The following is a 10,436-nucleotide window of genomic DNA, read 5'->3' as shown; positions in this document are numbered from 1 at the left end:
TTCTTCTGAGCCGTTCTGGGAGCCGTTGGGAGCGAAAAGCAGGATGAATAGGCTTTGAACAAACGAACGGAAACGGGACACTTTGCTTCACCATGTGCCTCGGCTGCTTTCTCCTCAGCTGAAATGCATGAAAACCCTCTTTCTCCCTACTCTCGACAGCAGGGTATGCTTCAGCAGGGCCCGTTGTCCTGTTACGCACCTTGGCCATCTTCCCGAGCTGGGAAGGAGGAAAAATAACTCTTTTAATCCTCTCTTCCCCAATAAGGACCTTCTCCAAGGGAAGCTAGGAAGAGGGCCTTTTCTGTGGTGGCCCCCCCAATTATGGAAATCTCCCCGACGAGGACCACCTGGCACCAACTTGGTTATCTTTTTGGCGCCAGGTCAAGACTTCCCTTTTCTTCCAGGCCTTTAACACCATATGTTGAGTTTTAACTGACTCCAAAACGTGCTTTGGCCTGGCTGAGCGTTTACAGCCTTCCTCAACCTGGGGCGCTCCAGATGTGTTGGACTGCAACTCCCAGAATGCCCCAGCCAGCTGGCTGGGGCATTCTGGGAGTTGTAGTCCAACACATCTGGCGCGCCCCAGGTTGAGGAAGGCTGGTTTAAAATTTGTTTTACATATTAGCTGTTTTGATGTCTTTCGTTTTGCAATTTTGTATACTGATTTTTCATGTTCAGTCTTTTTAATGTAGCCTTTTTAATCTCTGTAAACCGCCCAGAGAGCTTTGGCTACGGGGCGGTATATAAATGGTAATAAATAAAATAATAATAATAATAATAATATGAATCACAACAGAGGCGTATGCTCCCACCCACTGCCCACCCCCTTTTCTTTTCATGAACTTCATCGGCTGACCCCACATTGGAGCCAAGGAAAGGGAGCAAAAAGCCGAGATGAAAATAGAAAGGAAGAGCGGAGTAACGAGGAGGAGGGTGTTTAAAAAAAAAAATCTTGACTTTTAAGTAAGTTGTCTGGGAGGTCTAGTTGGGGCCGAAAACAAAAGCCCCTTTTCACACGCACCCCATTAAGTTATCTTCCTCTATCAGGCTGGGGTGCGCTAGAACTCTAGCTAGGCGTCGGGAAATTATTTCGAAGCCCCACGGGCTGTTAAAACCTAAAATCTGCGTCTAAAGAAGAAAAATAAAACAGTGCAAGCAACACTAGATCATAAATACTTGAAAGATTTTCCTGGCCACTCTTCCAAGATTGTCCTTAACTACATCACTCACACACACACACACACTCCGAGCTGCATTCAACATGGATTTCTCTTCTCTCTTTTCTTTTCCACCTCCCCACTTGGGAATCCCTTATTGATCTGACCCACATAGCAGCAGTCAAAAGCTTTTAGACTCACCTGCGGCGGCCGAGCTCCGGAGAGGGAAAGGACATTTATTTCTCTTCCGCGGCTGTCTGTGAAAAGCCCCCCCGAGTTCTGAAATTGTCACTCTCCCTGCTTTTCTCCTCACAATCTAGCCGGCACGTCGCTGACACGGACGCCGCGTCAGAGGCGTCAGAGGCTCCGGGGGAAGACGCTCGCAAGTGAAAAAATCTCGGTAAATGTTTACTGCAACAACCCGATTTTGGCTGGGAGGGTTTTTTCTCTCTCTCTCCGTTTTCTCACCCTACTAAGAGTAGCTTCAGAGGGCATCAGCAGGGCGCCCGGACTGCCATTTCACGGCATTGCAGAAAGGAGCCCTGCGAGCAGAATTCAGTGGCCTGCACATCTCCTTATCCTTTTTTAAAAGAACGCCAAGTTTCTAGACCACAAGCTCACAATCCCAGGCTGGAATCTGGCCCTCCTTGGGTCCTGATCCACCAGGGCTCCACAGAGGGCCGTGCCTCCTATCTCTGACCCCGGTCCTTTCCCCCCACCCGCGATTTCTTTCTTTTCTGTAGTTTCCCCCCATCCTTAAAGGTTGAAATGCCTCTCCTAAGAGCTCGAAGCGAAGACATGCTGGCCTTTTGGCCCCTGCGCTTTCGGCCTTCACCACCCGCCACAGGAATGCGGCCCCCTGACAGCTTCTCCAAAGCAAAATCCAGGCTGAGATTCACTACGCCTGTTCTAGACCCTATTAAGACTGGATAGATGCGCTCAAAAAACTCGTAAGCCAGGCCTACCAAAAAGCCGAGCGTTCATTCAACGCGTTTCTAGCTCTTACGACTGGATACGATCCGGAGTATGTAGGCGATGCCACCTCCAAAGGCCAACGAGGGAACCAAATACGAATTCTCGTGTGGATGAGGCTGAACACCGTCTCCTGACAAGCCGAAGCGGAACGATAATCGCACAGAAATTGCATCATTCTATTAAAGTGGGCCAAATAGCTTACCTTTATTGAGCTTCTGGAATCTAGATGCTCTTGACTCAGAACTTGCATCCCCAGCGGTAACATCTGAACAGGAAACTCTTGCATCTCCGAGGGTTGAGGTGCACAAAATCTCAAAAGTTCACAAGCCCACCGGAAGAGCAACAGTCTAAAAACCATCACCACCCACCCATCTGCTTCACGGCACCTCCCGTAACATCCTTAGCCACACCTCTGTTATGCAGACGATAAGCAGGGCCGTGTGGGTGTCACCTCAGTTCGTTTTTCTAATGAAGCTTCTAGTCCTCAAGACAGGTTTGGAAGCACGTGGGCAATTTCTGGCGAGATTTTACAAGTCCCAAGCCAGGAGCGGGAGGAAGGCAGAGAGCAAAATTTCCAGCGGTCAGCTCCGTGCTAGCTTTGGAGATTGCAACCGCTCGTATTTCCCATCCTACCTTTGCAGGCATAGGGGCTAGAAACTTAACATGCGTTTTATAAGCAGAGATCCTCGAGAATGCCGTACAATAGGGAGCCACGGCCCTTTTTCTGTACTAATCACACACAGAGCCCTAGGTATGGAGTAAAATCAATTAAGGACGTACTCCTATGCATGTTGAGAAAACAATGGTTTTCTCTCTAAACATGCACCCTAAAGATTTGGGGGGTGGGGTTGGATTTGGCCTGGCATAACTGATACACATTTTTTTTAGGGCTGCAACTAGTAGAGAAGGAAATAGATCTCATGAAAGGTCCCTTGTACACAGTCAGACCATTGGGACTTTCTAGCCCATTCGGTTTGTGTTAGCTCTCCACGGACTAAGGCAGAAATAGGTCTTCTCCTGAGATCATTTTAAGAGGTTGGGGAATCGTGTCTGGGAACGACCTTCTGCACACGAAGACGGAGTTCTCCCAGATGAAGCCGCACCCCCTCCCAGGCCAGAAAAGAAACCGACCGAAGCCGTCGCCATTTCATCAATAAATCAATTTATTTAAAAGAATATGTTACAATTAGTTACACTAATTGACTTTTACCAAACAAATTTTAGAGTTGTTAGCTCTAAAGGAAAATGAAGTATGCAAACACTGCTGAAAATGGGGGTTTCTGTTTTGTTTTTAAAAACCTTTTCTTTTCCGCCCCCATCTGCTTGTTTTTCCTTCTTTTTCACATCTTGAAATCGCAAATGAAAATACAAGATACTGCCATGAAAATTACAATTAAGAGTTCTCTCGAATAAATTAAAAAGAGAGAGAGAGAGAGACAGACAGACACAGACAGACAGACAGATACACGCATGGCATCAAAGAACCTTGGGGGGGGGGGTTATAAAAATCACTGGCCAAAACCAATTAAAAAAAAAATTATTATTATTTTAAATGAAGAGGGAATCCAAGAGTGGGTGGAGAAAAGTTCCCAGCCTAATTTTTGATGACAGACTGTTGGATTAAAGCCATCCACAATTCTTCCGACTGAGAAACGACGGCGCCGGTAAGAACCCAAAAGCTATTCCTCCCCACGGGCTGCTGTTATTGATGTTTTAAGAAAAGGGGGTGCTTTTCTTTGTGACGGCAAGCGTCCCTTTTGTTTTGAGCATGCTTCGTCTTGGTTGGGGCTGGCTTAAGGAGGAGGTGGGGTCCACCACGCACATTAAAAAAGCCTTGTGTAAGGGGAGGTGTCCCGAATGCTGCAAGCGGCACATGCGGTCTGCTGAGAAAAACGCAATTGCAGCTGGCAGCTCGAGAGAACTGAAAACAGCCCTCACCTGACAGCAACTAAAGGAGATACTTAAAACAGGAACCATGTAAGCCGGAGTAGGCTTAGAGTGGGAAATCAGAGAGAAAACAGCTCTCAAGAACATACTGGGGCTGGCTAATACTGAGCCAGACCTATTTAGCCCAGGACTTGTGCCAGGATCTGAACTTTGCTGTTGATGCAACCCCTGAAAGCATCTCTTCGGCAGGTAAGCCACCAAAGCAGGCTGACGCCGTCAAGAGCCAGGCCTAGGGAGTCACGCAGCTCTCAAAGGAAACGTTTTTCTTGCTCCGGGCCTTGCCAAGGGCGATTTTATTTCTCTGAGCTTACAACTTGCCCTCTTCCTGGCTTGAGCGAATCTGCAATCGGGCGTAGGATGCAGCATTCCGAGAATCTCAGGTTTTCTTCATTTTAAAAATCAGTAAAGTAAGGTGCTAGTCCTCAGGGCCGGGAAAGTGTAAAAACAAGTCCAGACACCTGATGAAATTTCAGAAGCTGGAAGAGTGGCGGGCGGAGTTGAGATTCTGAGCAAATTCTGCCCGCGGTCCAGGAGGCCTTCTAAATTTTGGTAACCGCTTAATTATTATTATTATTATTTGCATCATTCTACAGAGGTCCCTTTCACTGGCCTTTTTCCTCCCTCTGGAAGAACTCGTGCCAGAAATGTGCTGAAAATCTCTGCGATCACTCATTGCATGTCCGCCGGAGATATATTTGGTTGGTGTGTGTGTGTATGTATAATGTAAACAGAAGTTAAGCTGCTGGCAGACTTTGGGTTCTCTCGCTGCAAAATTTTGATCTTTCAGCACAGAGTAAATATCCCACCCCCCCCTGTACATTAAACTTAAACCATGACCTAAGGGCTGCTGCTGTTGTTTTGAGTCGATTAAAACAATTACACGAACCTAGGAAGCTGCCTTAGGCCAAGCCAGACATTCCTGGTCCACCTTGCCAGGTATGCCCCCACACAGACTACGACCTGCTACCTGCAGTTTCGGCATAGCCCATAAAACGGGCATTGCTCCGTCTAGACCAGGGGCGCTTCATCCCTTTCAGCCCACGGGCCAAATTCAATTCCGGGAAAGATCTTGCAGGCCACGTTGCAAATCATGCGCAGGGCCAAAGGGTAAAGTGGAGCTGAGACAAAATACCAGGATATTTCAGCTTAAAAGTTCTGAATTAAGCTTTCGGAGAGGCATTTAGAAAGGCGGAGGCAGTCGCGGGAGGGACGGGGACAGCATGGCCGCCTGGGGAACCCTGGCGGGTTGAATTTGGCAGCACCCCTTACGTAGCAAGCAGCAGCAACCCTGACAGGCGGCTGCCCTCAGAGATCTCAGGCTGTCTTGCGCCACCCTGATTTCAAGAAACCCTTTAACGACGGAAGCCTGAGACGGACCGTGCCCCGGTAAATGGGGCCGGCTCTTCCCACGGCCGCGGTAACTCTTTCCAGCAGGAGCAGTGGGAAATTTGGGGGCAACCCGGCCACTTGATCTTCGAAATGTGACGAGGCCGACGGTGGAGCAAAGGGCAGCTGCACCCGGGAAGGCCAATTTTAAAAAGGGAAAGATGGCAGGTAGCAGGCTCTAAGTAAGCCCAGATCCTGCAGGCACCTGGTTGGCTGCCGTGTGAAGAGGGCGCTGGACTAGAGAGGCTGGAGTCTGATTTAGCACAGCTCTTCCGACATGCTCAGGTCTCACTGGAAAAGCGACTGCATGCCTGTCCTACTGCTGGCATCAGCACATACCAGTCACACAGGCTCAGGTGTGGCCTGGGTGTGTACCAAAAAGGAGGGACCGGATGTTACCCTTAAGGCTGCCGGTCGCCGGTTCCTACCCCGGAGCGTTTGTTTAAAACACTACAGCAAAACCCATGGGCTGCTTTGGAGGTTTATCCTGTTACGGCGAAGGAAAACCTCTCCATCCATGGCAGCTTCTGCATATTCAGATTAGGAGACACACCAAGCGGAATGGTTATACAAACACACACATGCACACACCCTGACCCATTTAAAGTCCTGCCCGGCTTACGTGGCGCGTTTCGGTTGCCTGCAGGGACGGCTTTGTGAGCAATTCGTTCGTTTAAAAGGGGGGGGCGAGGCAAAGTCACCAGCTTGGAAATGAAGATGCATTCAAGGCAGCCGGAAAGACGCCTTTTAAAAATAAAATCCGTACGTGTCGACTGAAAAACAGGGGGATGGGATGGGGGAGAGAGGAGGGGAAATCTGTGCAATTATCTAACGGCAATAAATACGGAAGGCCTTCGTATCTCCACACAATGGAATGAATGTAATCTGGATTACAAGAGCTGATTAACGAGGGAGGGAGGGTGGCGGGGGGGGGGGGGAATTGCTTCAGGCGAGAGACTGGGGCCCCCCATTACCTTTCAAGTCATGCACCTCACATGTTCAGGGAATTAGCTGAGAGGCAGTGTTTTCCTGGAGGCCGCACGGCTATACCCAAGGCATATCAAATTCTTCCTTCTCAATGGGGTAAGGAAGGCCAGGAATATTTCGAGGCGGGGGTGCGGGGGAGCATCTGAGCAACACCACATTATAGGCAGCGTGTTTTCATTCTCTCCAGCGTCAAACACGGCCTCCAAAGAGAAAGCCAGGAGGCCAGGCGATAATCCTTCTCCCGGACTTCTAGCTTCCTCTGTGCAAAGGGGTAGATACCTGCGGGAAACATTTTGGGGTTGCAATGACCCCGCTGTACTACTGGATTCTGGTGACGAACAGGAACGTTACAACAACGGCACAAAGTTAAGACTCCATCCAGGCCTTTCAGCATATCTCCCATCTGCCACAACGCTGCTGCTCCTCGCTCTCAGGATTTCTAATTGTCCTCCTACTGCTTGTAATTCATAGTAATTAGCTAACTAGAGAACGAGGGCAGAGTTTACAAAATAGCAAATTTATGCACCTGTGTGATTACAGTTTGCTTCCCTGCCTCTCTCTCTCTCTCTCTTTCTCTCTCTCTTTCTCTCATATACACACACTCGCTCATACAGTGTCTAAGTAACAAATCAAATTTGCCACCATAAGAAATGATGGCCATTTAAATCAGGTGGCTTTAACAAGGGTAAAGACAGATTTACTGAAGAGAAGGTGAGCCTCTGGGGAATGGAACCACAGGGGAATGGAACCTTCAGGGCCAGAGGCAGTATACCTACAAATATAAAATTTGGGCATGGTGGGGGACGTTGCTATTACGCCCTGCTGGGGCGCATCCTAGTAACAGCTAGGCAAGTGTGTGAAACAGAATCAGATGGGCCTCTGGTCAGAGCCAGTGAGCTGTGTGAGAAGCAGGGGACGGAAGGAGGGCATCTATGAGGAGGCTGAAAGAACTGGGCATGTTTAGCCTGGAGGACAGAAGAACGAGGGGAGACATGAAAGCCCTCTTCAAGGCCTTGAAAGGTTGTCCCACAGAGGAGGGCCAGGATCTCTTCTCAAACCTCCCAAAATGCAGGACACGGAACCCGTGGGCTCAAGTTGCAGGAAGCCAGATTCCAGCTGGACATCAGGAAAAACGTCCTGATGGTTAGAGCAGTACGACAAAACCTCAGGAAAAAACGTCCTGACTGTTAAAGCGGTCTGGAACCCATGACCTAGGGAGGCGGTGGGCTTGCCCACACTAGAGGCTTTCAAGAGGCAGCTGGACAGCCATCTGACAGGTACGCTGTAAGGTGGATTCCTGCATTAAGCAAGTGATTGGACTCAAAGAGGCCCCTTTCAACTCTACTATTCTATGATTATCTCCAGGGCTGCAAGCATGCCCCCCCCCCCCACTCACACACACAAATCCTCCTGCACCTCCTTTGCTGTTCCTCTCTACAGAGTTCTGCCTCGCTGCCCCTGCGATCTGTATCAGAGAGCTCCTGCAGAATTGCTGCCACGTAAACAGACAGAGAGAGAGAACAAGCTAACCTTTGAAAACCCAAGGCCAATCTTTCCGGCAAGCGTGTTGCAAACCAAGCTGAAATGCCTCTAGAGCACGTTGCCGTACATACGGATTCCCCCCTCCAGCGATATTTATCTATAACAGGGAGCTGCACACCAGGAAGACCACAGCGTGCTCGGGAAGCAGGCCGGCAAGAGCAGAAGGCCTGACTCAACGTCACCATGAGACCACATCTAGGCCTACCAGCAATCCCAGCTGCCCATAACCCTTCTAACATTCCCACCGTGGCACGTTTAATGCCGGCATTTAAAACAAAATGCGCAAATTCCCTGAAAGGCAGCGAATTGGCGCTTTGAGCCATACAAGCGCCGAAGCGAATCCACGCCAGCGTTCCTTTCCTTAGATATGGACATCCCGAAACTGTCCGGTTGCAACCCGTGTCTAGGAAAGTGGGTTAAAGTGAACTGGTTCGACATGGCCCACGGCCACACTGGGTTTTGGCATCTGAGGCTCGATCTGGGAGGCGTTCAGGCAGACTTAGGAGGCGGTTCTCACGGAAAGAAGACCAGAAGGGGGAGGGGGTAGAGAGAAAATAAAAATACTGTTGGGCCACCGAGGGTGGGGTGTGTGTGGATGACACACAAAACCAAGGACTATTAATAGGGGAGTTGGGAATTCCTTCAAATATTGGAAGATAGCTACTGGCCAGGAGAGACCCTGTTTCCCCAGAGTGGCGTTTAAGCTGCCTCCTCTTACACCAAAACCGTTCCCTTCCTTTCCCAGTTGAGTCCTGGGTGCTCGGTGGCGAAGACAAGGAACAAGATTCTAAGACACAGGATATAAGGAGCAAAAAAACTCCCAGCAACCCTCCCACACGTGCCGATTAATTCAGGGCGCAACCCTTGTGGAAGCAAACGATGCGACTCGTGAGCGTTTCGACAATCGAGCCTGTGCGGGAAGTCTTCCCGAAAGACTGGGCCTCCGCGTCCCGGAACCGCCAACACCCATCTATACAGTGGAAGCTTCTGCCACAATCAGCCAACGAGTCTTCGGAACGCCAATTGTTCGTTACAAATCTTACGGCAGAACGGTCTCAGGAGGCGAGCGGGCCGGCGTGGAACTGCAAATGTTCCCCACGTAACGACAGCCCGGAGGAGACATCTCGGCCAATGCTGTGAAGGTCCCGGGGATGCGCGAGGTTTTTCTTTCTGCCGGAACTCGCACGTTCCTTTCCCCTAGGCTTTGGTAAGAGTTTCCCTCGGCTCCTCACGCTAGACTGCTCCTTGGCCGCTGCCACTTCCCCAGATCTCTGGGCAAACTGTACAACAGACACCTCCGGCTCCTCCACCCGAAAAAGAAATAGATCAACTTACTGAAAGTACAGCAAGCAGACGATTAACTCAATTTCTCTAACGCTGCTCCAGCTGCAGTTTCCGCCTGTAGCTACGCAAGTGCGGCTGGCGGGCTGGGAAGGGACACAAAATGTGTCGCGGCAAGCAGGGCACGGGGCTGAAAAGCAGAGGCGAGAGGCAGGACTTTCTGGAATGATAGATCAGTTGGGGGAAATAGTTTTGGTTTTTTTAAAAGGGGGGGAAGGAGGGGGAAAACGGACGCATTCCAGCCGGGTCAAGAGGTACCCTGGCAAAAGCAGCCTAGCGGAAGGAAATGGTTTTTTCTGCACAAAACGCTCGTCTGGTCCCGACAGGGTTGAAACTACCTGCTAAAAAACTTCTTGCTTCTGATCTAAACTTCTAAATTTCTTGTTTAACTGATCATCTAGAGCAGCCTTCCTCAACCTGGGGCGCTCCAGATGTGTTGGACTGCACCTCCCAGAATGCCCCAGCCTGGCTGGGGCATTCTGGGAGGTGCAGTCCAACACATCTGGAGCGCCCCAGGTTGAGGAAGGCTGATCTAGAGGCTCTCTCTCCCTCCGTCCACCCTCCAATCCCATGCCATTTCCCCTTCCCTGGTGGGTTTGGCCTTTGGGAAAGCAGGCGTCTTTCATTTTATGCTTAGCACCTTAATTAAATGCTTCAGGTGGGCCGGAGGAGAACTACAGGACAGCAGAGGTGTTAAGATGAGCCGTTTCTCCGTCTCTCAATACTTCCTTCCCTGCCTAAGTCCCCAACACAGTGACACCCAGGGACGAAGCCGCCACGTGGTCACGAAGACCACTGGTCCGTCTAGCCCCAGTGCCTCGCCAGGCCTTTCCCATCCCTTGCTCCCCGAGACGCTTGGCCTTGAACCCGGGGGGCCTCTCCACCACCGAGCTACGGTCCTTCCCCAAGGCCGCCGGGCTCGCCCCCGGCTCCTTCGCGCCCTTGAACACAGGCAAGCGCTTCTTCGTGCCACACAACGCGTGCGTTGATGGAATTCGTTGCCGCGGGACGTGGAGGCGGACGCCGGCTTTGATGGCTTCGCAGGGGGATTGGACGCGTGCGCAGAGAAGGAAGGCGGGTCTAGTCCATGGCCCTGGCCAC

Source organism: Elgaria multicarinata, chromosome 21 (assembly GCF_023053635.1).
Source record: "Elgaria multicarinata webbii isolate HBS135686 ecotype San Diego chromosome 21, rElgMul1.1.pri, whole genome shotgun sequence".
Classification (NCBI taxonomy): domain Eukaryota; kingdom Metazoa; phylum Chordata; class Lepidosauria; order Squamata; family Anguidae; genus Elgaria; species Elgaria multicarinata.
This window is presented reverse-complemented; position numbering follows the sequence as displayed.